At 37.6% G+C, this 27,967-nt stretch overlaps 1 protein-coding gene across 10 annotated transcripts in view; it reads left to right on the top strand.

Moving 5' to 3' along the window:
* Positions 1-27,967, top strand: part of Cln3 (CLN3 lysosomal/endosomal transmembrane protein, battenin) — a 514,530-nt gene that overhangs the window by 147,542 nt on the left and 339,021 nt on the right. The window contains exon 1 of one of the 10 annotated variants that reach the window (XM_067141806.2): positions 8,186-8,249. The exons of 8 other annotated variants lie outside the window; for them this stretch is intronic. The gene's annotated coding sequence lies outside the window, so the exon portion shown is untranslated. Of the gene's footprint in view, positions 1-8,185; positions 8,250-9,999; positions 10,124-27,967 lie in introns of those variants that run through there. One more of the 10 variants, XM_067141805.2, reaches the window with a different exon arrangement.

A 27,967-nucleotide genomic window follows, 5' to 3' on the forward strand; every position in this document is an offset into this window, starting at 1 on the left:
ATTTAACTAACTCACACGTGGATATGAGAAAATTTTCAATGCATTTATATTGAAATTCCAAAATATTTTCAAACTGACTTGAAACTCTAAATGCCATGCAAGTATAAATTTAATGTTCACAAACGGCATAATCAGCTTGAATTTAGGTGCTAACGAGTAATGATAATCATAATTAATTGGAAGGCTAATTAATTAGGAACATGTGTGTTATAATTACCATGAGAATTATTTAGTAAAATACACTAATTTGTAAACACGATCGTGTGATGATAAAAGTAAAATGCTACACAGATAAGGTTAGAGATTAATAATAATAATAATAATAATAATAATAATAATAATAATAATAATAATAATAATAATAATAATAATAATAATAATAATAATAATAATAAATCAATTATAAATCCTGGATTCAATTTTGATTTTTCATCAGAATTTCTGTTAGTGTTATTAATGGACGTTATACACTTTAGTTATAGAAATTCATTAGAATTTAACATGGACCACGTGTTGAGATTGCAGTAGAATAATGGAGCATTAAGTTAATTTTATTATGGAATAATAAGCGAGATAGCTGCCTACTAATTTTGTGTAAATTCTCATTGAAACCTCAGGATACTTTCATTTAAATATTGTAATTTTTGAAGGCAGTGAAGGCCTAATCTTTTGTTAATTTTCATTCCAGAACAGTAAAACTGGAGGATGAGGATTGCATTTTGGGTGTTAATTGCTACAGGAAGACCAGACATTATGAAAGCTCATTGTAATTAAATCCCAGGAAGAATATTTTTGTTTTTTTGATGCTTTGTGTTGTTTTTTTAATTTCTTTTTTTGCTTGGTCGTCACCCCTTTTCCCTTAAATGCCTCTAAAAAATAGAAAGCCAGTAACGAACGGTCCACCCCGGGATCTCTCGCTCACTGGCTGGGCTTAGCTTGGCAATAATGGGGGGCAATATATATTTTCTCATCCATAATTCTGGACTTGATTCCTAGCTCTTGGCACTCAATTTTTGCTACCTCATCATGCTGGTGAGTATTTTGACCACTCATACAGGTAATGTAAGGCATGCATAAAGTGGACTGTTTGTAATAATGTTATTGCTTTCACATCCCACAAGCTACTTTTATGGTTTTCAGGGATGCCAATGTGCCAGAATTTTGTCCCACTGGATTCTTTTACGTGCTGGTAAATCCAAAGATACAAGGCTGGTGTACAGTATTTGAGCATTTTCAAATACTACAGGACTGAGCCAGATTCTAACCTGCCAACTTGGAGTCAGAAGGCCAGTGCTCTACTGTCTGAGCTACTCAGCCCAGCAAGTGAACTAGAAAAATTAATGAACATTTAATGCATTGTTTCTCTCGGTCTACCAATGTGGAAGTAAAAGATTTTGTCTGTTGTTCACTAGACTGTATTCCCATCTTTGCAAAATTGTGACAGAACAATACCTGGTCAACCAGAAAAGAACAACAACTAACAACCGTAAATGAAACGTGTAGCTGGTGCAGTCTGTGCAGTTGCGGGAGGACTGCTCAGACTCATGAGGGCTGTAGGTTTTTCAGAATTTTACCCGATCAAGGCCTGCCTGTTCAGCTCTTGACCACCAATGGCTCGCCTGCTGTCACATCTAGCTCCTGCTACAGATGTGCTCTCCAGGCAGTAAACTTTACTACTTCCTGTCTCCATCTTTGATGGGTATGCTTCTTATACCTACAGCCAGGGCTGATATTTCAGCTGCCCCTTACATGGGGTACAGATGCTGTTTGCAGCCACCTGCTGTGGGTCAGACACTGCAAAGGTGGTTTCATTTCAGGGTTTTCCTTCCCGAAGACAGTTGCATTTTCTATGGCTAAGGAGCCCTATCTGCCCCGCCCTTTCAAGGTGCTAACCTCCACGCCGGAGGGACCTGGGACTGCCGAGGGCAGGGATATCACTCCCTGAATGGGACTGTCGCTATGGGAGATAGGGACCTCCTACACTTTGTTGTTGTTGTATGTCATGTTATTGTGTTATAACACGTTCAATTTTTGAGATATAAGTATTCTCATAAAAAGAATTCAAATTTGTCTTCACTTCTTTCCACCCCTCTCCCCCCTTAAGTGGACTTTCCAAAAACAAAAAGTACATGTTTCTTTATTTTGAAAGGAAATACAAAATACCAAATATCACGTCTGTGACTGCTTCAGTTTTTAAGATATAAGTATCCTCATGCATGGAATTCAACGCCTTCTTTACTTATTTTCAAATTCCCTTAAGTCGATTTTCCAAAAACAAAAACAAAAATGTTTCTTTATTTTTAAAAAGAGATTCCAAAACCATTGTTCACATCTGTAACATTGTTAGTTTTGAGATATAATTATCCTCATACAAAGAAATCAACTAATGTTTCAATTCATTCACGCCCTCTCCCGTAAGTGGTTTTTCCAAAGACAAAATAATAGGTACTTCTTTATTTTTAAAGAAGATTCCAAATACCAGTTTTCACGTCTATAACATCTTTAGTTTTTAAGATATAAGTATCCTTGTAAAAAGAATACAATTCATTTTTCACCCCACCCCCAAAAATACGTGTTTCTTTATTTTTAAAGGAGATTCCAAATAGCAATTTTCACATCTGTAACCTTCAGTTTTTGAGATATAAGTTTATCCATTAAAGGAATTCCACGTTTTTCACTTCCTTTCTCATTTCCCCCTTAAGTGAATTTTCCGAAAACAAAAACTACACGTTTCTTTATTTATAAAGGATCTTCCAAATACCATTTATCACTTCTACAACATCTTTAGTTTTTGAGATATAAGCATCCTCATACAAAGAATTCAACTCACTTTTCAATTCCTTCGCCCCCTTTAAGTGGATTTTCCGAGAAAAAGAAATACGTATTCCTTTATTTTTAACAAAGACTCCAAATACCTACCAATTTTTCATGTCTTTACTTTTAAAAGATATTCAACTTACCTGTTTTAACGTCAGCAATATCTTTAGCCCTCTACTGCATACTGTTGCCATTAGGCAACAAATAACTTTTCAGCTGTGTAAATGGATAAATATTATAGACAGAGGTAGTTTTACAGCACACCTTCAACTGTACAGTCAATTAAACACATATCCCAGTGATGCCTTTTTTTTCTTTTTTTTTACATAACATGAGACAAAACAGCCCTATAGCCAAAGGTACTCCTTCCACCCCGTCAACATCCACGCGAACCAACCACCGTTTATTTTACGTGGGCCCTCCCCATCACATTACCACAGGCTTCAGGAGTACCTCTGGCTCAACCTCAAAGACATTACCGACCTTTATTTTTAAAGGAGATTCCAAATAGCAATTTTCACATCTGTAACCTTCAGTTTTTGAGATATAAGTTTCTCCATAAAAGGAATTCCACGTTTTTCACTTCCTTTCTCATTTCTCCCTTAAGTGAATTTTCCGAAAATAAAAACTACGTGTTTTTTTATTTATAAAGGATCTTCCAAATACCATTTATCACAACTCTAACATCGTGCAAGTATACTTGCGCCTTGCAATACGTACCCATGGCCAGTAGGCAGTAATGTTTGGTCTTTGAATGTTAAAAGCTTAGCGTAAAATCGTGAAAAATCGTATATATATTCCAATATGGCAATCCACATCACATACGAGTGTTAAGCTATTAGGCCCATTTAAGAATTGCTGGTATATCTAAAACACTGAGCGTATGTTGAACATTAAAGCTTGAAATTTTCTTCACCAAACGGAAATGAAAAATAATTCATGCAGTAGAGGGTTAGATTTTTTAGATGTAAGTATCCTCATACAAATAATTCAATTAATTTTTCAATTCTTTCACCCCCTTAAGTAGATTTTCCGAAAACAAAAGAATCCGTGTTTATTTTTAAAGGATCTTCCAAATACCAATTTTCACTTCTACAACATCTTTAGTTTTTGAGATATAAGCATCCTCATACAAAGAATTCAACTCATTTTTCAATTCCTTCACCCCCTTTAAGTGGATTTTCCGAGAAAAAGAAATACGTATTTCTTTATTTTTAATGAAGACTCCAAATACCTACCAATTTTTCACGTCTGTAACATCTTCAGTTTTTGAGATATCACTATCCTAATAAAAAGTTCACGCCCTTTTCAGTCCTTTTTACCCCCACCCCCTATGTGGTTTCTTCCGAAAACAAAAAATACATGTTTCTTTATTTTTAAAAGATTAAAAATACCAATTTTCACATCTTTAACATGTTAAGTTTTTGAGATGTCCTTAGATATACCCATTTTAAAAATTCACCCCGTTTTTCAGTTTCCCTTAACCCTCTTGGAGCCAAGAGCCGATCTAGTCGGCCGCTCCCCATCAGCTGGAAGAGGCCAGAGTTCCGCCTCCACTCTACTACTGTAAGGTGCCAGGCCGTTTTCAGTGGAAATACATGTATTTTAAAATTCGCGTATATCTACCGGTGTATAGCAAATACCGGCATGAAATTTTCTACATATCGACTACGTAGAATAAGAAACTAGTTTGGAGAGCTGTAAAGAGTCAAAATCATTTTATTGTTAATTTATAGTTGTCGAAAACGTTTATTTTTAGGAAGAGAAAAATATTTTCTCACTTTCTCTCTCAATATCTACTTTGAAAAGATAATTTACGATATAAAAGAATATACATAATTATGTATAATGTATTTCTAAATACAATTCTATAGAATAACTAATTTGAACGAGAAAAATAAAAACATAAAAAATAAAAACTCAAACATATGTCACTAATAAAGACAATTTTACTCACCGATAAAATTCGAGTGTATGTATCGATGTTTGGCAAATACTGACAACAAATTTTCTAAGTGCGGACAACACAGTATTAAAATAATGCCGAATTATTAAATAAGTAGAAAATAGTAGTTGATATTATAGTTTTTGTTTTCAGAAAAAGTAGTTTCTCGTTTTCGGTTGTAGTATATATTAGAAAAATAATTTTACAATACAACAGAATTTACAAAATTAAGAAATGTATGGCACTAAAGCCGTGATTCGCTTTGTCCTACTAAGCCCCGCTGCTCAGTTTGGTACCTGCAGTTTACGAGGTGAATCACGGTCAGTGAGACAGATCCTCTCAGTAATTATTCTTGGTTTTCCAGACCAGAGTCGCCCTCTCACCCTCAGATATCTCCTCAATTGCAATCACTTAGGGTCACTTAGATTGAGTGAACCTCGAACCAACCCTCAGGACCAGGCGAAAATTCTTGACCTGGGCGGGAATCGAACCCATGACCTCCGGGTGAGAGGCAGGCACGCTACACTTGGCCCGTGGAGACCGGCATTTAGGTAATGATAGAGGACTATATGTGACTATAAGGTTTAGCAGAGAGTAAGTGAAAAGTAAATTGAAGTGTGATATGGGCGGAGCATCAGACGGTAGGGCATGTTTAAGTCATTCAAGGAGACAGGAGGTTGAGGAATGTTGTCGGGTTCATTGGGACAAATTTTCACAAAATGTTCTCCAGAGATATCATCATCATATTCGTTATCACTAGTTTCATCTATCACCATATTCAGAGTAGCTTTAGTGCCGTTAGACACAATTAAACGTCTCTTCTTTAGCTGCGGTGATTCCACGGACGTGTCCGGTATAATTTTGTCGCTACTCTCTGAACTAAATTCCCTATCGCTATCCGATAAATCATCAGCGTTAACTTCGCACTGTTCTAAATACTGCATTAATTTATTGTCATCAATACCTGCTGAAAAATTATCACTTGAACAACATGTCATTTTCCTGTCACAAATCCACTCACTGCAAGGAGCAATCTATTACTGACCGGTTAGCGGTATTTGTAAACACAGGAAACGACTCTTGTGAAAGGTATAACACCCTCTTAGAACTGCCAAAGCAAGGCCAGGCACACAATAACGTGCAGCCCCTTTACTACAAGTTGTAACAAAAGTATGCACGTCACTATAGGTTGCCTCAAAATTACGTATATCATAGAATTTTAAGCCGGCCGATGTAATCGGCTCTGGCAACTTTCGACTGGATTGTTAACGGCTGACCAGATCGGCTCTGGCAATTTAAAGGGCGGATGCTCGCACTACCGCCTGGCACCAAGAGAGTTAAGTGGATTTTCCAAAAACAAATTATCAGTGTTTCTTTACCTTTACAGGAGATTCCAAGTACCAGTTTTCAACTCTGTAACATGTTAAGTGTCTGAGATATATTGTAGATCTAGATATATTTTTTTCAAATTCCACCCCGTTTGTCACTCTATAAGTGAGTTACATTTTTTATAGATTTCATACGATGTGAATCGGGACTTTGAATGTATAACAATACAGAAGTGCAAATCCAACTACAGGCTTTAAATGAAAATATTGAGAAATATGGTATGAGAATCAGTGTGGAGAAGAGCAAAGTTGATGACAAGAGGAGAAAGAGAAGGAAAATTAATTGTTAGTATCAGGGGACAAAATGTTGAGGTTGTTGAATACTTCAGATATTTGGGAAGTGAAATAATGCAAGATGCAAGGTTGGATAAGGAGATTACCAAAAGGGTACAAGTGGGAAATACGAAATACATTCTACCAGAATGTAAGGAGCCTGCTGTGGAAAAGAGAAGTTCCTATGAAATGTAAAGGGATAATGTAACAGTTTTGTATTTGAAAAAAAAAAAAAAAAAAAAAACATTTTAATTAAAATAGAATGACATGTTTTGTTCTTGAAAGAACATTATCAGATTCTATCAAATCACACTGAAATATTTGGAAATGTGAGAGATTGACAGTAATATTGAAAGTTAATTTCCATAATGGATGAAGAATTAGAAATTTTGAGAAACCATGTAATATCATGAAAATGTAGGTATTACCACAAGATGAATGGGTAATGGGACCTACAACATCGATCTTCGGTGGGATGCAAAGCAGTATAAATACCAGGTGGAAGAGTATTACTACGCTTAGTTTTTTGATAGGATTCACAATTCTTAACATGATAGATATGTTGGCACAATTTTTGGCTAGTAAAATTGAGAAAATATCGTAGCATATGTTTTAGAAATACCCAAATGGCCTACAGTGGAGGAGCTATGATAGTATGTAGTATCATAGGACGAAGTATTTTAGGTAATACACCCTTAGGAGTGGACTTTGACCTTGGCTTATATATATCGAAAGATTTTTTAGTTAATTTTAAACAGAACCTTGTAGCTGGTATCAGAGAAGGATTGAATAATACTTTTACAATAGGGGTCAGCATATTGATTACTCCGGAAAGAGGTGAAAGATAAAGGGAATTTGACCAAAGAAGAAATTGCATTAATGTTGGATATTGGAAGTTATGGGAGATGAAGAGTCAATCTAAGACATATTAGAAGAAAAGGATAGATCGATCAATCTTGATAAAGCCTGAGCAACCAGATTATCATTACCAGAAACAAGAGAAAGAGCAAATTTAAATCTGGACAATCGAAGAAGCCACCGTCCTGTAGGACCACTCTTAGGTGCATTATGAAGTAGCCATAATAAGGCCTGATTATTGGTTTTCACTGTGAATTCCTTATATTCCAGATATTCAGAAAAGTGTTCTAAAGTGAGTAGGAGAGCTGAAGCTTCCCGTTCAAATGTAGGATAATTGCGTCGAGTAGGAAATAGAAGTTGACTGAAATATGCAATGGTACATACCATACCATCTTTAACTCGAATTAAAACTCCAGCAACAGTAGCATCCATGTGTACTTCGAATGGTAGTGAGAAACGGGTAATTGTAAAATGTGGGCTTGGGCTAATAAAGTCTTTACCTGGACATGTTTTGCATCAACCAGCTAAGTGCCAATTTAAAAGAAATGAGATTTGGGTGCATTTTCATTAATAATAGCTTTAGTAATGTAGAATAACATAAGCATCATTGTCTGATTCCAAGATTTGTATTTTGCATCAAATGGCTATGAGCATAGATCTTTGTAAACACCAAGCTTAGTTCTGCATCAAATGGGTGACATATTTCCACTCGTATATTGTGTATGCTTAGCTTGCAATCAAAGAAAAGGCTATTATTTTCAGGAATTTCATTGCAGTTGCTGCTTAACACTGTGATCTAAATTGTGTATCCAATATTGTGTCAAAGCATTATATTGTTACTTGTGTGTTTTCTATACAAACATCTTATTCAGAATGACAAGCAGAGCCCAAAAGTTATAGACATGATCATAAATCAGTCTTTAGGAAACAGGACTTCTACTGAAAAGGAAATTTCGCACTCATTGCAGGTATGTAACTATATTATATGAATGCATTCCTTTTTCACAACCATTAGTTCTAAATATTCTCAGATTAGAAATGAGAATCAGCAAAGGGCAGAGCCAGGGAGAACTAGTGAACAGTATTTAAATTTTACATTATAGAATTGTCTTAGTTTCAAAATAAATCCAGAAATTTCTCTCCTGAACTGAACTGATTCAGGACCAGTCATTTCATTAGTTACACACCAAAAAGAAGCAGAAAGGGCTTGCAGTGAAATGAGAAGGGACATGTGCCGTGCAAGTCAGGAAGTGGTTTTAGCAGGTATGTCCTTTGATATGCGAAGAACTCTATCTCTTCTGCATATCCCTACCAATGTTATATTTTGTATGTGTCTGTTATGGCTTTACAACTGCAGAATCCATGATGGTGGCTCAAATAAAGCATTCTGTCATTTATGGGTTGAAGGTAGGTCAGGCAGGTCATGGTACACTGGAAGTAGGCACTTGTCTCCTGCGGCACATAGATGAAAATATTGAGGTTGGAAAAAACATTTAATATTATGGTAGGATTCTCATGGAGGCCAGGCCCTAATGTTGAAAGCCATATTGAAATCACATCCTAGCAACAATACAAATGAAGTTTCTTGTTCCTGGTCATAGTTTTCTGCCAAACGATGATGATTTCAGAGGCATTGAACATACATTAAAGCTGCAGTCAAGAGTGTATACCCATCAAGACTACATTAAAGTAATGAAAAATGCCACACAAAAGATAAATTGACTGTTGTCATGATGGAAAAAGATGATTTTGTAGGTACAGATAGTCTGGAAAAGAAAATTACTAACAGAAAAATAGATACTAACAGAAACTCTGTAAGTTGGCTCAAAACCCAGGAAATTGAGCTCAATAGGAATAAACCCTGGGCAGTTACATCCTTCAACAGCAATGATGGAATTATACTTCAAAATGAAAGAACAAAAGTTAACTTGTTTTAAGTTTGATTTTGTAAATCCTTTGTAGTATTATATGAGTACAAATTGTTTTGTGTTATATTTATGTGCTATTAAATATGTTATTTTTGAAAAAGCTTTTATTGCATGTAAGATGCTTATCTTTGTCAAATGCTGTATCAGATAGGATCCCTGTAAAATATTAATAATGCAAAGTAGGCCTGAATGCTCAGATGGTGCTTAGCTGCATTATGCATATCAAAATATGCTAAAGTAATAAGCATCAAGTGTAAACGCCCTTGTCTGGCGCTTAACTGACAGACGCATAACACCTACAGCATAATGTATATTTTGACTAAATATTACTATTAATTTCATTGTGCTGACCACTTGACACCTTGAAATCTGCAAGCCTTTTGGGCTCCAGTTCCTCTCTGATGCCTCTTTCAACTTATCACCCTCATATGTTCTGGACTACAAAAGAGGAAAATCTGTTGGAATATTTTTTTTCCAGGAGCTGCCAGATGTTGTAATGTTATGGACTCAGTAATTATCCACCAACCACCGTAGTACATCACCACATCATTTTTCATCATTATTGACAATGACTATGAACTGCATTCCTCGCTGGCAGCATCTGAACTGAACAGTGGACTCTGTATGTCAAGTTCTGGCTGAGATCATCGTTTACTACCTTTTCACTGTAGCCTCGAGTGTTCTTGTGTGTTCGATTTGCAGGTCATTGGTTTGTTGGAAGTGCGTTTTCACCACCCATCTTCCTCTCTCTCTCTTTCTCTCTCCAAGCATGTCTATATAAACTGGCTTATTCCAGCTTATAATTGTGACGTGCTTCAACCGTTGGAGAGAGACGAGCAGTGGCATGGTATAATTCTCCTCACAAATTCCGGACTTTACAATACCAACATGAGGACTGTACATATACCCATGAGGTATGCTATTTATAAAAAACTGAATTCTTGATGATTCACTTCTCCAAACAAAAACAAAAACAAACACAAACAAACAACCAAGGAGTTATTTCATTCCTATCCCTCTTTGGAGGGCAGGTGGGCCATCAGCCAAACACATAGCTCTTGAGCCATGTGAAAATGAATATTTATTTAGTATTTTTAATTATAGGGGTATGTTTTGTACTTCTATGAGTACAAAATCCATCCCATTTGCACAGAGGATACCATACACTGCGGACCTCAGAGTGAGCGTACACCACACCCGCAAGTGTCAACCCTACTATCCCCTTTTAATTTTCAGCAATAGTAAGATATATACATTTTACAGATATTTGTTTTACGTTATGAGTCCTTACACTTGCCGTTCTTTGACACATTAAATTGTATGCCCTTATTCACATTTATAAAGTACTTAATAACATTGCTTCATTGTTGAATATGTGGCAAAATAAATTGTTCTTGCACCTGATCCTCAGCGATATTGAGGAATGAAATGAAAAATATTGCACTAATAGTAATAATAATAAGAATATTAATAATAATATACATATGAAACAAGCATAAATAAAATATTACAGTCAGAATCAAACATTTGCTTGGTTAAAATAGGTGTTTGAAAATACTGTAAAGAACTTATCAGTACCATTTTCTCTTGACACTATTACAATATATGATAACATTTTAGCAGTACTAATGGTGATAATAAATATAAAAATAAATTGATGTAACAGCAATATGTCTCATCAGATATCCACATAGAGTCTTGAACGTAACATTTGCTAGCCAACATTTCAGCACTTAAAATAAGTAGATACCAAGATTGATGACGTAAGCTTGAATACAATACAAGAAATATATAGGTAAATGCTGTATGTAGCAAGTAATCTGGGCACTTGTGATACCTAAAACAATCCATTAGCAAATTTACTACTACTACTGTTAACAATGAAATGGTGTATGGCTTTTAGTGTCGGGAGATCCCAGGACATGTTCGGCTCGCCAGATGCAGGTCTTTTGATTTGACTCCCGTAGGCGACCTGCGCGTCATGATGAAAGGATGAAATGATGATGAAGACAACACATACACCCAGCACCCATGCCAGGGAAATTAACCAATGAAGGTTAAAATTTCCGACCCTGCCGGGAATCGAACGCGGGACCCCTGTAACCAAAGGCCAGCATGCTAACCATTTAGCCATGGAGCCAGACACTGTTAACAATAATAACAACATTAATACTTACAAAATAATAATGATAATGATAAATTAGGGTATTGATAAGTAAATATCTGTGAAGTTAACTTGGGGAATAATTTCTTGATGATGAGTAACTTAAAATGAATTATTATGAGAAAAAAGTGTATGAGGTTACAATGAGAATTGTAGTAAATGATGATGGACGGTGATGGCACAGCTGATGCTCAGAAAACTCTGATATACAGCTTTCTGCATCATTGCAGCCACAAACATCATGATATTGGAAAGATTCCATAGTTTTCAATTTATATGGGAGCAGTGATGGCAGGAAAGGGAAGCTCCATGATTGGTGGAGGAAAGAGATGGAAGGTTCCTGTGGACGATCGTTATTAAGGATGAATGTACCAGTGTGGGAGAGGGCGAGTGTGTGGTTGTTGTTACCTTGTCCGGTTTATGATATTATAAATGGAGGTTTTAGGTATGCATTAGGATACTAGGGAAGGACCGAGCGAGTAGGCCGCGCAGCTGTGAGCATGCATTTGGGAGATAGCGGGTTTGAACCTCACTCTCGGCAGCCCTGAAGACAGTTTTCCATGGTTTTCCATTTTCACACCAGGTTGCACTTTAATTAAGGCCACGGCCACTTCTTTTCCACTCCTATCCCATCGCCGCCATAAGACTATCTTTGTCAGTGCGATATAAAGCAAATAGTAAAAAAATATATTTAAAAAACTAGGGAAGGAGTAGATAGATTGGAAATCAGCAGATGGGGTGTCAAGGCGAAGGTGATATGCAATACGCATAGCATGCCTGTCCAGTTTGAGCAGTTGTGAGTGGCTGTTAGCTGTTAACCAGGTCAGTGAACTATAGGCTACGATTGGACGATGAAGGATTTGTACACATTGAGGACTTGAGAAGGTTTTGAGATGCCCATAAGCATATGCAGGGCTCAGTAGAGTTGAATGGCTCTTGGGTGAGGTGATGGTTTCACTGTACGTTATTTTGGAATTTAATTCCAAGGTAAGTAAGTACGTTAGTTTCTGTTAATGAGAGGTGTTATACATAGCTACGGGAACAGGGTTTCTAGGTTTAAAAAGGTGGGATTCCTACAAAAGACAATGAATCGCGTTTTAGATGGGTTGATGGCGGTATGCCGGGAATTTAGCCATGTTTCTAGGATGGAGAGATAGTTCTGAAGGTTTCTGGTTAATTTAATAGTGGTAGGAACTAATGCAAGAACGGCTACATCATGTGCATATTGATATAGTTGAAGTGGGGAGTCAGGGTGAAGAATATCTTGGGTGTGTGTGTATGTATGTATGTATGTATGTATGTATGTATGTATGTATGTATGTATGTATGTATGTATGTATGTATGTATGTATGTATGTATGTATGTATGTATGTATGTATGTATGCATGCATGCATGCATGCATGCATGTATGTATGTATGTATGTATGTATGTATGTATGTATGTATGTATGTATGTATGTATGTATGTATGTATGTATGTATGTATGTATGTATGTATAGTCCTCAGCCCGAAGGCTGGTTGGATCCTCAACAGTTCCATCATCAGCTGTCATAGATGGCCTAGGCATCACTGAAGAGGCTGTATAAAATATATAAAATGGGAGAAAGAGATGAGCCTTGGACTTTGCCTGCAGTCATGTGGAAGGGCTAAGAGCAGGTTCTGTGGATTATTTTTTTGTGTTGTGTGGTGTTTGAGAGAGTTAAAAAATATGTTGATGGTAGTGATGAGGAGGGGAAGATGACGAAGATAAAATAGTAGTCCTGGATACCAGACAGAGTCAAAAGCCCTGTCCACATTCAGGTACACTAAGGCAGTGGCTTTTCTAGGACAAAGGTAGGAATTGAGAGATGCTGAGATGTGGAATAAGTGGTTGTGAGTGGAATGATGGGGATGGATGCCTGCTCAGAATGGTGGAATGAGACCTAGGCAGTTGAGGTTTTAGGACATCCTCCTACTCAAAATTCCTTCTAGGATCTTGGATAGGACGAGGAACAAGGAAAATGAAATGGCATATGGCTTTTAGTGCCGGGAGTGTCTGAGGACATGTTCAGCTCGCCAGATGCAGGTCTTTTGATTTGACACCCGTAGGCGGCCTGCGCGTCGTGATGAGGATGAAATGATGATGAAGACAACACATACACCCTGCCCCCGTGCCAGCGAAATTAACCAATTATGGTTAAAATTCCCGACCCTGCCGGGAATCGAACACGGGTCCCCTGCGACCAAAGGCCAGCACGCTAACTATTTAGCCATGGAGCCAGACGAGGAACAAGGAAATTGGTCTATATAATATCTAATATCATATGGTAATTTATGTGGTTTTGGGAGTACCAGAATGTTGGCCTTACCCCAGTGATCAGGAAAAGTGCCATTGTAAAGGATTGATATCTAAATGAAACTAAGGAGATCTATAAGGACTGGTAGTGCTTCTTGTATGTGTCGGTTTGAGATATGATTGGAGCCGGGGAAGGTGCTTTTCCTATGTTTCAAGAATTGTGTGTGATGGGGATGTTTAGAGGGTGGGAGTAGTCTACATTAGCAAAATGGAGAAAAGAAGATTGGAGTTCAGGTATGTCAGGGTGGTATATCAAGATGGGCAAAACAGTCTGTAACAGTCTGCAAATAGGTCGGCTTTGCCTTTGCAGGGATGATTGGGGGTATTCAACATAGTTTATGTAGGGAAGGTTTTGTTGGTTTTAGTTAGTTGTTGTAAAGTTGTCCAGAATTTTCTAGGTAATCAACTAGGTTATTACATTTGTCTGTCCAAAGTTTGTGTTTAATGAGTTTTATATATGAACGGGCATCACGACATGTTCATCTCTGTTGTTGTAGGTTGGTAGGGCCTTTTGTACATTTATATGCTTAGTAATAGTCATGTGCTAGCTGAAGTAGTCGTAATGCTTTACGAGGGATTGGGGGTTTCATTAGGTGATAGGAGAAGCGGGGAATATGAAGGATAGCTCGCTCTATTTTAGTTATTTCAGAAAAAAGGGTAGGTATGGATGTAGGAGTTGAATATGGAGCAGTTCTCTTATGGTATTCCTGTACTTATTCCAATTAGTCTAGGAGAAACATCAGGTGGGAGGATGTCTGTAGGAGTGTTGTCTTTTCTGGGGAAGTATTCCAGGGATGGTGATAAGCGCAGGGGTCTGGCCATTACCTATAGAAACAAACATTTGGAAGATCGGGTAAGTTGCTAGGGAGGGTTATAGGGATATGGATATCAGGTGGATTGATGGTAAGGTGTAGAAAGGGAAGGGATAGTGTATGCCCAGGAGATTCTCACGTAGATCATTAAATTCTGAGAGTTGATTCTCATAGTATGAAATTATATTTATATCAGCTAATAGGATATAGTCAGACAATTTTAGAGTCAATAAACTTATGGGACTAGTTTCCTTGAAGATAAATAAAGCATTGCTATGGTGATTATTTTGAAAGGTTTAATAATTTCTTAAATGAGATATTCCATAAATTATTTGGATATTGATGTTGAATGACTGTGAGGTCTTTTCTGAGCCTATGGCAACACTGCCTTGACCTTGATTGGGGCGATCAGAAAGGTCTCATTTAGTACAAAAATGTCTGGGTCATTCTGTGGGAGGGAAGTTTCCAGATTTGACTGATTGACATACACAAATCTGATATTTATATAATAATCTTAGACATTTTAACGCATAAGGTTTGCAGTACTTAGGGGAAAGAACGCAGTATCAGTGTGAGTGTTTAGTACTAATCGGACTGCAAACTGGATCTGGGAAAGGATTTAAGGGTGATGAAATGGGAGGATTTTCTGCAACACCACCATAATAAAACCAATGTAGTTCCCAGAATTTGGTATTGGGAGGGAGGAGGAAGAGTCAGAGGTGGGGAGGTCTTGAGACTGGATTGGGATTACTGTTTCTGGTTTGTTAGGTTTGGGTATAAGTTTGGATTTGAATTTATAGTTAAATACAGGATGGTTCAGGTTGCAATTAACCCATTCGCCTCACATTTAAATACCATAGGAGTTCACTAAGAAATCACATTTAAATACCGCTCTACGGCCGTCGTCATCACACGATTATTTAGAAAATCATACAAAACCAACCAGTAAATATTCCTTTCTGAAAATTTGCATGCATAATAAAGAAGTAATGAACTTACCAATGCCGCTATTTTAGTACGTCTGCTTGGTGTGGTACACCTCAAAACATTCTTCTAAGTGAAGAGCTACGCCACACTTTTTGCACTGCCAGCAACTTTCGCTTCTTTTACCCCGGCTGTAGCACACAACACACCTTCTTGTGACTTTTGATTTCTTCTCTGTAGGGGAAATACGCATGGGAAAGTGGGCCCGTGATTTAGCTTGTAATCTGGTTGGGGTGGTGCTCGCTGAAGGTCGACCTCGAACCGAGTACTCCGGCAACTGAACCGTCTCTAGTAGCTGCTGCGCAATGCTAGTTCGGAAGTCCGTGTAGCTCGTCTTTCTGTTAGCAGCGATCTTGTGATACACAGTGAAGGAATTGAAAATACACATATCCAGGAGGTAAAAGAATATTTTCCTATATCCTTTCACTGTGCGTCGCATGACGGGGAGCAGAGCTGTAACCTGATCCGGAAGGTCAACACCACCCATCCCCTTCTGATATTCAAGGCCACACTTGGGCTTTATCACTTCTTCCCTTGGGGTTTGTCCTCTCTTTCGTCTGAGTTTGCCTGTCCCTGTCATGTCAGCTGATTTGTGTTTAGTGGTGAGAAAGCAAACATCCTTGTTATCTTTCCACTTCACACACAACATTTGTTGGCAGCCCACGTCTCATACTCTCCACGTTTTAGTCTTACTGATATCGCGAGGCATGTCTTTTCGGTTCTGTCTAACAATTCCAATTACATTCATCTGCTTGTCGTGTAGCCTTTTGAATAAATCTGGGGAAGAATACCAGTTATCTAAAAACAATGTATGTCCTCGGCCTAACAAGTGTTCACACATGTTGAGAACAACGTTTGTACTTGCTGGCAGATTTCGATCCGTTACATCATCACCTACATAACTTGATTCACAAATTTTGTAAATTTTTATTCCAAACCTAGAATGTTTAGACCTATTACACTGGACATATGAAAGGCGGCCTCTGAATTTCATTAGACTTTCATCTAGAGCAATGTCTTGTGAAGGTAAATATAATTCTGAAAATTTGGAGCAGAAATGTTGTATTATAGGCCTAATCTTTCTGAGTTTGTCACTACTATCGACTTGTTCATCGTCAACAAAATGTAAAAATCGTGAAATAATAATAAATCTTACCCTGCTCATGGTTTCACAAAAAATAGGAGTGTTTATACACCTGTTTTTACTCCAGTATAACTGTATTCTTGACTTTCGCACTTGTGACATTAGTATAACTAATGCAAAATATGCCCTAATTTCGTCGGGTGTAGTCTCAAACCATTTGTCATCGTCTTTCAACTTTTTTCTGTCAGGATTGCTCAACTGTTTTGCTGCATATGAATTTGTCTCGGCAGATATTTTGTCAAACAAAGGGTTCATGTATTCACAAAAAACTGAGAGTTCAGATAGTGGCTGCGTATCAAACTTTTTCAATAAATTTTCGCTAACCCCACTGTATTCACTAAACTTATGTACAACAGGTTTATTGTCACTTTTTGTCCAGTTCCAGTCAGTCAAGTTAGTCTGTGCCGAGGTACGAGCTCGTTTCGAAAGACTCGGCACACCGTCGTTATTTGCTTCACTTTCCGTGTCATCAGAACTACTATACGCATCGCTAGTACTCGAACTAAGGACTTCAGGGTCTATTTCGTCGTCACAAACATCACTGCCTTCAATATCACTCTCCAGAACACTATCTATTAGCTTCCGTATTCCTTCTTCATCAACACCAGCATATCTGCTTGACGCCATGATGGCAGCTGACAAGAGCGAAATTATGTGAATAAAGATTCTCTTATCTCTTGTTCTGGAAGTGTGCGAGAACCTGGTGAAAGAGAAAAAACCAAAGCCACATGTGTAAACTTCAGCTCAGAATGCATAGAAGTGGCATCTGTGGGTTAGTGACTGAACTATATGGATTGATGTACAGCTGTGCATCGCCGTGAGCAGAGCACGTCATTTGATTCATATGCCACGAGTAATTATGATGAGCTAGGGTCGTCAAATGATGCAATTGGGTTAACACATTTGGGAAGGTTTCATTTGGGCACACCTGAGTAGGATGTTCCTGGCTTTGAACATATGCCACATACCTCAAATTGTATACATGCTGCTCCTGGATGGTGATCAAAACTCTGGCACCTTGGACACTGAATCTTCTGCGGTGGAGAAGACTAGGGTGGTTCCACCCTGTAGTGCCAGGCATAGATCATGGTGCCATCTCTCAGCAGAGCATCCAGGGTCGTTTCATCCCACGACAGGATACGGACGAGAGAATTTGGTCCTTGGGCATTCCGAGTATGAATGTCCCGGTAGATTTGGTGGCCTTCCAGCTGAAGTTGGGTGGCCACTTTGTTATCGGTGTACTCTTGGTCCACTCCCTAGGCGACCACCAATAAGATGGGTGCTGGGTGGGTGGATGGTTCGGGTCGTCTAGCTGGGTGTTGATTGTTGACGTTGGTGGCTCTAGCATGAGGCCCCAGTTTATGTGCTCCAAAATTATTTCTGAAATGATGATAGAATGGCTTTAGTTTTCTGGACCTCAAGCTAGGTGTGAATCGTGTTATAAGCTGGTACATGGTCTGTATGTTTGCCTTAGCTGGGTCAATGTTGGTTAGTTTGATGAGATAAAATGTAGGCTGTGATGTGGTGTGGTATGACATGCCTGTGATGTTCCTCTGTCGAATGTTTGGTGGGATCGCCAGATTCAAGGCCGCTTGAGCATAGCTCCGCTCATTCACTGGCATGTACGGAATTGGCTGTCGAAGTTGAAATGCAGTAAAGTCACCAAGCAGAGATATTCCAATCCCTTGTGAAGTAGTACAGATGATACTGGCTATTCAAGAATGGAGTTAGGCGAGGTGTAAGTGGAGCCTGTTGTTGCATCAGATAGTTGATCCTTTCGTCCCCCATCAAGCCTGGATGACTCAGAAACAGTGCGCCACCTAATTTGCTTCAATTGCTCATATTCCATGTCCACATTAGGTGTTGACGACCTGTTGGGAGATCGAATTGGTGACAACACCGGTTGCAAGTGATGAAAATCATTGTTATCCGTATTGAAGATACTGATGTAGGATGCTAAAAGGTTTGTTTTGTCACCTATTCAATACATAGGAATTTTACAATTTAGGAATTTATTATTGATTCCTTTTAGCAGACAACACCAGTGTTTGAAAAGACTCGCTGATGATGTTGTAGTTTCCTATTATTTATTGCTATTTGTTTTACGCCGCACCTACACAGATAGGTCTTATGGCGACAATGGGACAGGAAAGGGTTAGGAATGGGAAGAAAGCGGCCGTGGCCTTAATTAAGGTACAGTCCCACCATTTGCCTGGTGTGAAAATGGGAAACCACGGAAAACCATCTTCAGGGCTGCCGACAGTGGGGTTCGAACCCACTATCTCCCGGATGCGAGCTCAGAGCTGAGCGCTCCTAACTGCACAGCCAACTCGCCCGGTTCATAGTTTCCTGCAGAATTCCTTGTTAAGATGAATTGTAGATCACCGATAGATTATTCGTCGTTCATACACTGCACTGATGACTGAGGATGTCACTTCTCTACTATTACTACAAATATTTTCAATCTGTCCCGGAAGCGAACAGTGGGCCTCCTAGATGGTAACACCTCTCTTAGGCCATGGAGATTTATTTCAGTGAAGGAGATGTTCTGAGAAGGTGAGGGGGTTGGTGATTGTGGCCTATAGTAGGAAAGTGTTTTTTCTTCCGTTTTTCTTTTACACTGTTGATTATCTCTTGACCAAACTGCATATTTAGAGTCTACTCATCCAAGTGCAGGTTTTGACGATATGCATGTCATTTAAAAATCACTGAATGGACTGGGGTTTATATGAAGACCAGACAAGTTTTTTCCTTTTCTGTGACACTGTTGATTATATCTCCACCAAACTTCATATTAAGAGTCTACTCATCCAGGAGCAGATTTCGCATATAATTTAAAAATCGCTGAATAGACTGGGGGTTTATACAAAGACAAGATAAGGTTCTTTTTTTTCCTTTTTCTCTGACACTATTGACTATATCTCCACCAAACTTCATATTTAGAATCAACTCATCCAGGAGAAGGTTTCTATATGCATATCATTTAAAAATCACTGTATAGACTGGGGTTTATACGAAGACCAGCAGAGATTTTTTTCCCATTTTCTCTTACACTGTTGATTACATCTTGACCAAACTTCATATTTAGAGTCTACTCATCCAGGAGCATGTTTCAATATGCATATCGTTTAAAAATCACTGACTAGAAGAGTTTTTTTCAATTTCTTACATTATTGATGATGTGTAAAATCTGTAGACTATATGTGAAACATCTCTTCATTTTAAATAATTTTTCTTAGGTACATAATTTTGCTTACTTTTGAAATGACTGAGTAAATTACTATTTTCTGCAGGCTTCATGCTTTGCAGCCAGTAAGACAAACACCGTCACAGACCTACAGTTATTTGAAGGTTCCATAACAGGAGAAAATCAATGGATCCATCATATTTCTCTCGGCTTTAAAATTACCCTCACCTAATGTATCTGAACACCGAGGTAACATGAGGTAGAACTTTTCCGTTTGGTGTCTGTCTGTCTGGTTATCTACCTGTCTGTATATTCCTAAAAGTGGAAAACTACTGGACTTATTTCAACCAAACTACGTATTTGAATTCTACTCACTCAGGATTGTGTTATCAGGTGCATATGATGTCAAGGTAATCACGGGGAGTGGGTATTTATAGCAAATATTTTCGTTAACATTAGGTCTATCAAAAGACTATATACAATGAACGTTTAAGAGTATGTTGTTTCAGTTCCTTTATGTCAGGTATGTTTCCATCGTACGACAGATAATAATGCAGATGATTACAAAAAATTGTATTTTTAGTCCAAGTCCCATGAGACATGTCGTGCATGTCACTTTAAGGTGGGCAGTGGGAAGAAACTAAAGAGGCATTTTACTCTTTTCAGTAGGACAGAGATTAAGGGAGGTATCATCATTGTCAGAGCGCCACGCCAGTGGTGAGAGATACAATATGCAACCTGGGAATCATAGACAATTTTATATAACTTCGGACCAGGAACAGTACCGTACAATAAATTAGGAAATTGTCATCATTCTCTCTCGACTTTGTTCAGATTCATCATATTTCACGTTAATGCCATGCACTTTCATACGAATATATTTTAATATGTCGCATTAAATGTGTGAATAGAGCCATGTTACTTCACATAAATTCCTGGAGGAAACGTGTAATTCACTGCAAATTTCCGTGCAAAGAACGGGTACAAATGGTGGTATGGTAATATAGTTGTGCACTAAGCTGGATACAGTTAGCACAGTATGAATATTTCCCCTCCTATCTTTCTTAACTTGTCTCTATGATAAATATTCCAGTTCTGTGAGAAAATTTCTGCATCCATTATATCAGTTCTCAGCCATGATTCAATACCTATTACAATATCTGGTAAATATACAACAATTAATTAATTCTATTTTTTATAACACTTCCACAGTTAAACACTAACAATTTTATGTCATCCTTACTTGACTTCTTGCTTCCTATACTGTGATCACCGCTCCATATTCCACCCCTGTTCTCCAAATGTACTTCCCTATAACTCTTCTAATCAGACTCCAACCAGAGGGAAAAATATCCTGGATGTGGTGCTGATAAAACCAGATGAGCTCTAGGGAAACTAAGACCCACCTTATTATAATAGAGAAATAGAGAGACTAAGAAGGAGGTGCAGACTGGAAAGAAATAGAGTTAGAAATGGCTGTGGAAGTAAGGAGAAATTGAAGGAACTTACTAGAAAATTGAATCTAGCAAAGAAGGCAGCTAAGGATAACATGATGACAAGCATAATTCGCAGTCATACGAATTTTAGTGAAAAATGGAAGGGTATGTATAGGTATTTTAAGGCAGAAACCGGTTCCAAAAAGGACATTCCAGGAATAATTAATGAACAAGGGGAGTGTGTATGTGAGGATCTTCAAAAGGCAGAAGTATCCAGTCAGCAGTATGTAAAGATTGTTGGTTACAAGGATAATGTCGAGATAGAGGAGGAGACTAAGGCCAGTGAAGTATTAAAATTTACATATGATAACAATGACATTTACAATAAGATACAAAAGTTGAAAACTAGAAAAGCAGCTGGAATTGATCAGATTTCTGGGGATATACTAAAGATAATGGGTTGGGATGTAGTACCATATCTGAGGTACTTATTTGATTATTGTTTGGTCGGAGGAGCTATACCAGATGAATGGAGAGTTGCTATTGTAGCCCCTGTGTATAAAGGAAAGGGTGATAGACATAAAGCTGAAAATTACAGGCCAGTAAGTTTGACATGCATTGTATGTAAGCTTTGGGAAGGCATTCTTTCTGATTATATTAGCCATATTTGTGAAATTAATAACTGGTTCGATAGAAGACAATTCGGTTTTAGGAAAGGTTATTCCACTGAAGCTCAACTTGTAGGATTCCAGCAAGATATAGCAGATATCTTGGATTCTGGAGGTCAAATGGACTGTATCGCGATTGACCTGTCTAAAGCATTTGATAGGGTGGATCATAGGAGATTACTGGCAAAAATGAGTGCAATTGGATTAGATAAATGAGTGACTGAATGGGTTGCTATATATCTAGAAAATAGATCTCTGAGAATTAGAGTAGGTGAAGCTTTATCTGACCCTGTAATAATTAAGAGGGGAATTCCTCAAGGCAGTATTATCGGACCTTTATGTTTTCTTATATATATAAATGATATGAGTATAGGAGTGGAATCGGAGGTAAGGCTTTTTGCGGATGATGTTATTCTGTATAGAGTAATAAATAATTTACATGATTCTGAGCAACTGCAACGTGACCTCGATAATGTTGTGAGATGGACAGCAGGCAATGGTATGTTGATAAACGGGGTTAAAAGTCAGGTTGTGAGTTTCACAAATAGAAAAAGTCCTCTCAGTTTTAATTACTGCATTGATGGGGGTGAAAGTTCCTGTTGGGGATCATTGTAAGTATCTAGGTGTTAATATAAGGAAAGACCTTCATGGGGGTAATCACATAAATGGGATTGTAAATAAAGGGTACAGATCTCTGCACATGGTTATCAGGGTCTTTAGGGGTTTTAGTAAGGATGTAAAGGAGAGTGCATATAAGTCTCTGGTAAGACCCCAACTAGAGTATGGTTCCAGTGTATGGGACCCTCACCAGGATTACCTGATTCAAGAACTGGAAAAAATCCAAAGAAAAGCAGCTCGATTTGTTCTGGGTGATTTCCAACAAAAGAGTAGCGTTACAAAAATGTTGCAACGTTTGGGTTGGGAAGAATTGAGAGAAAGAAGAAGAGCTGCTTGACTAAGTGGTATGTTGTAGATGTTGATTCCCATAGGGAATCAGAAATAATTGTTCCGAATGAGTAAATTTATAATACCAATATAAATGGTCCGTTATTGGACATTATAAATTTTCCAGCTAACTCACTCCTGGCTGCCAGCGTTTCGCCCCCGTGTGCTAGGCTGGGCTCATCAGTTGGTACCTAGCACACCTACCAAGACGCTGGGTAGTGCATACCGTGGAGGCCACTGCGTAGGCTAATTGTAGCCACCGGCAGTGCCAATGCACTATGAGAGACATGGTCTCATTATAAAAAATTGATGCCTGCTTGGCCATCAGATGATGTAGATATTGATTCCCATAGGGAATCAGAAATAATTGTTCCGAATGAGTAAATTTATAATACCAATATAAATGGTCCGTTATTGGACATTATAAATTTATAACGGACCATTTGTATTGGTATTATAAATTTACTCATTCGGAACAATTATTTCTGATTCCCTATGGGAATCAATATCTACATCATCTGATGGCCAAGCAGGCATCAATTTTTTATAATGAGACCATGTCTCTCATAGTGCATTGGCACTGCCGGTGGCTACAATTAGCCTACGCAGTGGCCTCCACGGTATGCACTATCCAGCGTCTTGGTAGGTGTGCTAGGTACCAACAGATGAGCCCAGCCTAGCACATGGGGGCGAAACGCTGGCAGCCAGGAGTGAGTTAGCTGGAAAATTTATAATGTCCAATAACGGACCATTTATATTGGTATTATAAGTGGTATGTTCCAAGCTGTCACCAGAGAAGAGATGGCGTGGAATGACATTAGTAGACGAATAAGTTTGAGTGGCGTTTATAAAAGTAGGAAAGATCACAATATGAAGATAAAGTTGGAATTCAAGAGGACAAACTGGGGCAAATATTCATTTATAGGAAGGGGAGTTAGGGATTGGAATAACTTACCAAGGGAGACGTTCAATGAATTTCCAATTTCTTTGAAATCATTTAGAAAAAGGCGAGGAAAACAACAAATAGGGAATCTGCCACCTGGGCGACTGCCCTAAATGCAGATCAGTATTGATTGATTGATACCAAGGAACAAACCCAGGACTAAAGGGCTGGTGGATCACCTGGTATATTTTCACTGTGTGTTAAGTATGATGGTTGGTGTACTACAAAAAGCAACTAACAAGAAAACCTTACAGCACTCTGTATAGGTATTAAGTAAGTTGTAAATTAAAGTACAAAAATAAAATGATAGATAGTAACTGAACAGGTAGGAATATTCAAGAATGGTGAACAAAAATAACCACAGCTTGAAATAATAATAATAATAATAATAATAATAATAATAATAATAATAATAATAATAATAATAATAATAATAATAATAATAATATGGCCTCAGCTACCCTGTGCAGATATTTCGATTAGATGCAATCTGGCTGTTTGCTCGTCAATTTTGACGTTCCGTTTCACTCTAGGCCTACTAGATGGCAGACCGGGTAAACTGAAACTCTCTTGGGCATCTATGGCTGAGATTTAATTAATTTTGTCAGGTAAACACCAAATATGTAACCAGAGATCTTTTACATGCCGACATCGTACGTCACGGAGTGTCGAATAGACTTTTTCCTGCCATTCAAAACTCCAACTACTTCTGCCAGGTTTGAACCCGCTATTTTGGGATCCGGAGACTGACACTCTACCACTGATTGATTGAATTGCTTATATGTATTATTGTGGTTCATGTGAAGGACATTCGAACATAGATCCGATCTCCTACCTACCCATTGGGATCTACAAATCTCACTCCATATTTCCCACATACCCACTGGATATTCTCATTTAAATTCCCAATCACCCTACAGTCACAGCTTCCTTAAACTTCTCCAGTGCTTATTAAAATTATAAAATCCTTTTAATAACAACCACCTACTCAATACATTATATTACTCATTGAATTATAAAATAATCATGAGGTGTCTTAAATAAAGGAACATGTTTCGTTCGACATAGCGAACATCATCAGCCTTAATTTACAAAGATTAGGTCAGGGCCCTGAACTGAATGATAAAAATTGTTAAAAGAGTGACAAAGCCATAATAAAAAGTAAAATGATAACATTAGACATGAAATTATAACAATATGTACAGATTAACAGCAAGTATGTAGAGGAATACTTTGAACGATGGTAGTCTATAAAGTTAAAACAAACATGAGGTTGTTAAAGTAAAAAGATATAGATATAGTGCATCTTAAAATATATGTCAATGCGTGAAGCGTGGATTAATTATTGACTATGGAGTTCTTAAATTGAGCAAAACAAAAGTTGAAATAGAGTTTATTGAATAGTACGAGTCAAACTGAGTCAGTTAAAAGGCGCATGGCGACGAAACTAAGGTTAAAATGACGTGAACTTCAGTAGTAAGGAATTCTGTAGGAGAGCCAACACAATGCCAGAAGGAAATACGTCCTACGTTGTATAAGATTAATTCTACTGCTAGCGTGTAAATACGGACTAGTTCAACTGGTATTTCCTTCTGGCATTGTGTTGGCTCTCCTACAGAATTCCTAACTACTGAAGTTCACGTCATTTTAACCTTAGTTTCGTCGCCATGCGCCTTTTAACTGACTCAGTTTGACTCGTACTATTCAATAAACTCTATTTCAATTTTTGTTTTGCTCAATTTAAGAACTCCATAGTCAATAATTAATCCACGCTTCACGCATTGACATATATTTTAAGATGCACTATATCTATATCTTTTTACTTTAACAACCTCATGTTTGTTTTAACTTTATAGACTACCATCGTTCAAAGTATTCCTCTACATACTTGCTGTTAATCTGTACATATTGTTATAATTTCATGTCTAATGTTATCATTTTACTTTTTATTATGGCTTTGTCACTCTTTTAACAATTTTTATCATTCAGTTCAGGGCCCTGACCTAATCTTTGTAAATTAAGGCTGATGATGTTCGCTATGTCGAACGAAACATGTTCCTTTATTTAAGACACCTCATGATTATTTTATAATTCAATGAGTAATATAACGTATTGAGTAGGTGGTTGTTATTAAAAGGATTTTATAATTTTAATATATTGTCCTCAATACGGTTCTATTATGAGATTAATTACATGTAACTTCTCCAGTGCTGCCGTAAACAGATGCCACACACCCCTGACTATATTACTACTTATTTCTGCTTGCCTTACGTTGTTGGTACCAATTTGGAAAATTTTATAAGGGGTTCATATAAGTATTAGAAAGGAACAAACAGGGGGTTCAGTGAACCTGAGAATGCATAAGATGTACTGTGCCTGCATCTCCCCCTAATCAAACCACCTCAGATGCCCTCACACTATTTCCTTACCTTGAATTTCATACCAGCATATCTATGCTACCCTCCATAGCAAGACATTATATCTCTGCTGTCATTTTTATCGCCACCTTTTTAGTTCATCAAATCCTAACCCTAGCCATCCCCAGTCCACCTGTATATACAATAATAAAACTGACTGTACTGTATCTGCTATCAAAGGGTAGAGAAGGGTCCACCTATTCAATACCATTAGCTTGTAGTGTCCTACATAACTGGAATTAGTTTCGACCCCACATACATTGGGTCATCTTCAGCCATGATCCTGTTGGGAAACATATGCTCATGTACAACCAATAATAAAAAAAAAAAATTCTGGTGTTGTTGTTTGAGTCATCAGTCCATAGACTGGTTTGATGTAGCTCTCCATGCCACCATATTCTGTGCTAACCTTTTCATTTCTACGTAACTATTGCATCCTACATCTGCTCTAATCTGCTTGTCATATTCATACCTAGGTCCACCCCTACCGTTCTTACCATCTACACTTCCTTCAAAAACAAACTGAACAAGTCCTGGGTGTTTTAAGATGTGTCCTATCATTCTATCTCTTCTTCTTGTCAAATTTAGCCAAATGCTTATAATATAGTAACTATTTCAATCCACCTATTCAATACAAATAGGTTTTATGTTGCTAGTTTATAATATTACAACATGAATTATAAACTAGCAACATAAAACCTATTTGTATTGAATAGGTGGATTGAAATAGTTACTATATTGTAAGCATTTATAGCAAATTTCAATACGGGCCTAATCATGAGATTAGTTACGTGTAAAATTTAGCCAAATCGATCTCCTCTCACCAATTCGATTCAGTATCTCTTCATTCGTGATTCAATCTATCCTTCTGTAACACCACATTTCAAAAGCTTCTATTTTCTTTCTTTCTGAGCTAGTTACTGTCTACATTTCACTTCCATACAATGCCACGCTCCACACAAAAGTCTTCAAAAACATCATTCTAATTCCTGTATCAATGTTTGAAGTGAGCAAATTTATTTTCTTAAGAAAGCTCTTCCTTGCTTGTGCTAGTCTGCATTTTATGTCCTCCTCACTTCTGCCATCGTTAGTTATTTTACTACCTTAAGACTTCATTTCCTAATCTAATATTTCCTGCATCACCTGCCTTCGTTCAACTGCACTCCTTTACTTTTGTTTTGGACTTATTTATTTTCATCTTGTACTCCTTACCCAAGACTTCGTCCATACCATTCAGCAGCTTCTCGAGATCTTCTGCAGTCTCAGATAAAATAACAATATCATTGGCAAATCTCAAGGTTTTGATTTCCTCTCCTTGGATTGTGATACCTTTTCCAAATTCCTATTTGATTTCCTTTACTGCCTGTTCTATGTAAACATTAAAAAGGAGGGAGGGGCAAACTGCAGCCTTGCCTCACTCCTTTCTGGATTGCTGCTTCTTTTTCAAAGCCCTCAATTCTTATCACTGCAGACTGATTTTTTTACAGATTATAGATGATTCTTCATTCTTGGTATCTGATCCCAATCACCTTCAGAACCTTAAATCTGATATGTCTCAATTTAAAATCTGAATTTAAAACATTTATTAAGTTTAAATTTTGGATGTGTTGTCGGATGTGTTGTGTGGAGAAAGATTGGTATAATAATCCAATTAACTGAAGTACTGTATGTGAAAAGCTGTAGAAAGGTTCAGGTGGTAGGACATGCAATATGTAGAGCC

Source organism: Anabrus simplex, chromosome 2 (genome assembly GCF_040414725.1).
Source record: "Anabrus simplex isolate iqAnaSimp1 chromosome 2, ASM4041472v1, whole genome shotgun sequence".
Classification (NCBI taxonomy): Eukaryota; Metazoa; Arthropoda; class Insecta; order Orthoptera; family Tettigoniidae; genus Anabrus; species Anabrus simplex.